This window comes from Capsicum annuum, chromosome 1 (genome assembly GCF_002878395.1).
Source record: "Capsicum annuum cultivar UCD-10X-F1 chromosome 1, UCD10Xv1.1, whole genome shotgun sequence".
Taxonomy (NCBI): domain Eukaryota; kingdom Viridiplantae; phylum Streptophyta; class Magnoliopsida; order Solanales; family Solanaceae; genus Capsicum; species Capsicum annuum.
This window is the reverse complement of record NC_061111.1, coordinates 13,863,052-13,868,318: the sequence shown is the minus strand read 5'-3', so window position 1 is coordinate 13,868,318 and position 5,267 is coordinate 13,863,052.

Below are 5,267 nucleotides of genomic sequence, written 5' to 3'. Positions count from 1 at the left end.
TTTACGAGTTTTGTGTTGTTTTGTAGACTATTTATGCAAGGTTATATTATATGTAATAATTAATGACGTTATTTATTATGTGAAGCTTATGATTATTTCATTTCGTTTCATCCATGTTGAGTTATTTATAATTATTTATATTTGGGAATGAAAAACAGGTTTGAAAAAAATAATTTTTCTAAAAAAATTCATCAATTTAAATGCTCAGTTATGAAAAAGAAAGGCTAACTACTTTAAATATTTCAAACCGAAATAAAAATCCGAAATAACCGAACCAAATTTGTAAAAACCGAGCCAAACCGAATTTATTTTGGTTTGGTTATGGATGTCATTTTTGTCAATCCGAAAACCAATAAACCGAACCGATAGTAAACAATCAGACCGAACCGACCGAACGCCCACCCCTATCCGTAAGTCATATGAGTTTGTAGGATGTGAGAGTTATTACTTCATAAATGTACATTTATTCAAATGACGATTAAATGTAACTTTGTGAATGAAGAAACATTTAGAAGTCTTGAAAGTTAATAGCCTTTATGACTGTCAATTCAAGAGTAATGTTACATTACATACATTAACTTTGTGTGTCTTCTTTCGCTCTTTTGATGGATGAAACGTAAATGATTACCTATTTAAGGAACATCATTTGAGAACTAAAGTAGACGAAAACATAGGAAATAAAATACTCTCCCCCCTCCATCAATTCTCTACCGTAATCTTGGCTTCCTATTCTTTGACAATTTTGGGCAATTGGTTTGGGCAACCTCCAAACTTTCAGTCACGAGTGCACGTGTTTGAAAGTAGATGTGGAACCTTGGGGAGCGACTGGCTAGAAGGATTTGCACCGGAGCCAGACCGAAATCGCTTTCAATACAGTGGCTTGCCACGACACAGTGTTTGTGACAACTCTCTTACTATCATTAATTTCATGTCCATATCAATATTGTAGCATTTTTTCCAACACATGGTAGCACAAACTTTCAATAGCACAAATGGCTCCTTTGTGTCCTAACAAACATAGAAACTTACTAGTGCAATAAGAAATTCATACAAAATTAAATTATAGAAGACCAATAGAGAGAAAATACCAAAAAAACATAGAAGGAAAAATACAATATACACATCCTTCTTAAGCCTTTAATCATGACAATGTAGATGGAAAAACAAATACATAATCAATACATAATTTTTAAATTCTATTTTGTATACACTTATAGATAACTTTTATTTTAAAATAAATATTAATTATAATTTTTTCTTATAACCGTGGTGTCTGGGGCCAGCTTGCACGCACCTCGACTAAATCCACGAAATACTAGTACCAGGTAACTCTATCCACACCAAGGCTAGAACAAATGGGAAGAAAACACCTAGTGTTTGTCTCTGCTGGGAATTGAACCTGAGACCTCATGGTGCTCATCCTAACTTCATTGAACCACTAGGCCACACCCTTGGGTGCATATTAATTATAAATTTTAAAAGTTAGTTTTCCAAGTAAATAAGTTTTAATGTGCGATAAACTTATAAGTGTATAGCAAAATACAAAATACTTTTATTATAAAATATTTAATTTCATATTTAGTAAGATAAAAATCTAAAATTGTACGTTTAAGCCAATTATAAATAAATTCTATTATAAAATTACTTTCAGTGATGCTTCCCTTTTAAAAAAATACTTCAAAGGACAGTCGGTTCACTAAGTATCCCACTTTCATACACGATTTGGAAAAAGTTTGCATCGTCGAACATATCTAAATTAATCCTTGAAAATTCCATAAAACCAGAGCTAATCAATACATTCTTAAACCTATCATTTAACCGGTCTATGCGATTAACCATTTAACAATCTATGTGAAACGCTCACAATACAAAATTAAAAAAGAGATGAAGTACACAAACAAGCCCAAATTTGGGTAAAGAAAGAAAGAGAGAGACTCATCTAATGAGTCGATGATGGAGAAAAAAATATTAAAGGTAAACATTAATGCTTACTGATCCAAATGAAGCCTGAAGATCTGTTCGCGATGACTGTTGACACCTAATTTTTGCCCTCTACAATTTGGTTTAATGTTGAGCTTCTTCTGTTTTAAATAAAATTGAAATAATTACTTTAACTTTTGGGATAATTTTATAGTAAGTATCTTGCTTTCCTATATCTTAGAAGAATATAATTTTACTGGTCAAATAATACGTTATTATCAAAAACCAGTTTTTGATCGAGGTTCGTCCTTTAATATTTATTAAATCAAGGCCGAGTTCAGTTTAAATGTATTTTTCCATAAAATAAATCATTTTTGAAAGCTAACTATTTAGACTTTATTGAATCAAGAAGCTCAGTTAAATTGTGTATCAATTCGTCTTAATTTTGTTTAATTTGAGTTAATTGTTAAGTGTCACCATATTTAAAATTAATTTGATCACAATTACAAAGCAATTAACCTTATTCGCGACTAATTTGGATATGTATTTAATAAAAATAGTTTTTGGACCTGTGTATTGCACGTGTGTCCCACACAACGATTAAAATTCTATGATAATATGTATGTATTGAGTGATGAAAATGTAACAATTACAAATATATAGCTTTAAAAATATGACAAGAAAAAACAAATGAGGAACATGTTTTAATGCTTAAATGAATTTTTTTTAATCAACCAACTGCAAATTTTGAACTATGGTCGTTAGATTTTTTTTCAAGAACTAAAAGCACTTGATAGCTCAAATGGATCCTTTGTGCCCTAACAAAACTAGAAACTTATTAGTGCAATCAGGAATTCATACAAAATTAAATTCTAGAAGTCTAATAGAGAAAAGATACAAAAAACAGAGAAGAAAAAAAATACAATATACACATCCTTCTTAAGCCTTTAATCAAGACAATGTTGATGGAAAACCAAATACATAATCAATGTATAATTTTTAAATTCTATTTTGTATACACTTATAGATAATTTTTACTTTTAAAATAAGTATTAATTATAAATTTTAAAAGCTAGTTTTCCAAGTAAATCAGTTTCAATGTGCGATAGTCTTTAACAAAATATTTGTATTATAAAATATTTAATTTCATATTTAGTTAGATAAACAATCTAAAATTGTAAAATTTAAGCCAATTATAAACAATTATATTATAAAATTACTTTTAGTGATGCTTCCCTTTTAAAAAAATACTTCAAACGGCGGTCCGCGCACTAAGCATCCCCACTTTCATGCACGAATCGGAAGATGGTCTCATCGTCGAACGTATCTTATATTAATCCTTAAAAATTTCATTAAATCAGGGCTAATCATATTTTTAAACGTACCAGTTAATCATTCTAGGTGATTAACCAGTTAACTATTCTATGTGATTCATCGCTCACAATACAAAAATTTAAAAAGTGATGGAGTAGACAAACATGTCTCAATCTGGGCAAAGAAAGAAAGACACATCTAATCAGACAATGATGGAGAAAAGAGACTAAAGGTAAAAATTTATGCTTACTAATGCAAATGAAGTCTGACGATCTGTACGCGATGACTATCGACACATAATTTTTGCCCTCTACAATTTGGTTTAATGTTGATCTTCTTCTATTTTAAATGAAATTGAAATAATTACTTTACCTTTTGAGATAATTTTGTAGTAATTATCATGCTTTCCGATATTTTAGAAGCGTATGATTTTACTACTCAAATGAATAAGTTACTATCAAAGACCAGCTTTCAATCGAGGTTCACTTTTTAAATTGATTAAATCAAGGCTTGGTTCGGTTTAAGTGTATTTTACCATAAAATAAAGAGGATTTTTCATAAATAGCGGCACTTTGCTATAAAACCCACCCTCCATGACCACATTTTACATAATTATCATTTATAGTCGTTGTATTCGATTCACAGTCATTGTATTCACTTTTAATCATTGATCTGTATTCATAAAAAATATAAATACACTACATACTTAGTCTCGCCAAAAACACTACCATTATTTTTTATATTTTTTTCTTTTTCGTATTTTTCCCGTTTTTTCTTCTTCTTTTTTCTATTTTTTCCTTCTTCTTTTTTTCTTTCTTTCTTTTTTGTTTTTTTTTCCTTTTTCTCTCTCTTTAATCTCTAGCTTCTATTTCTCTTTCTTCTTTGATTTTTTTTGGTTTTCTTTTTTGTACTTATTTTCTTTATTTTTTTTTTGTTCTATTTTATATATTTTATATTTTCAAAAAATATGACAACTCGAGTACAAGTCATGGATGATAAAAGTAAATACCATAATTATTTATCGTATTTGTAGTCACACCGTCATTTATATTTGTGTATTCATTGATACAACTGTATTTGTATTTGTATTTTAAAGTTTGCGCCTGTATTTATATTTTATAGTTCGCATTTATATTTGTATTTTATAGTTCGCAACCCACCGGGTATGTTGTTGTTGTTGTAGTTTGCACCATTATTTATATTTTATATAATTTGCACTTGTATTTTAAAGAATTGTTTTGTATTTGTATTTTATAATTGACTAAATATTTATTAAATTATATTTGTATTATGATTTTATAGTGTTTGTATATTTAGATTATATTTGGATTATACTTGTATTTGTATTCTATTTTCATCCATACCTTTTTAGTTTTAAAATATTATTTTGTATTTGTATTTGTAAGTTGATTGAATATAGTATTTAGCCGGACTATGTATAATTTATCATTTGTATTTGTATACAAACAAGTAAATGCATTAATTATATTTTCTTGATTCTAACATATATAAATATGTAATGTATCATTTGATACAAATGTACCATTTTGTATTTGTGTATCAAAATTATCATTCATATTTATAAATAAACAAATATCACTTGATACAAATACAATTACAATCAAATGAAACAAATGATTTTACAAATACAATATGTATTTATATAAAAATTTGAATTGTATTTATTTCTATCAATAAATACAACTCGTATCAATAAATACAAATAAGATTCGTAGAAAGAAAATCAATCATTCCTTTTCAATAATTAAAAGAGACAAATGATAGTTCGCACTTGTATTTGTAATATTATAGTTCGCATTTATATTTGTATTTTATAGTTCGCACTTGTATTTGTATGTTATAGTTCGCATTTATATTTTATAGTTCGCACTTGTATTTGTGTTTGCTAGTTCGCACAAATGAAAAGAAGAAAAAAATGAAAAGAAAAAAAAAGAAGAGAAAAAGAAGGAGAAAAAATACAAAAAAAGAAGGAGAGTAGCAGAAAATAGAGAAAAAGTACAAAAAAAAAAAAA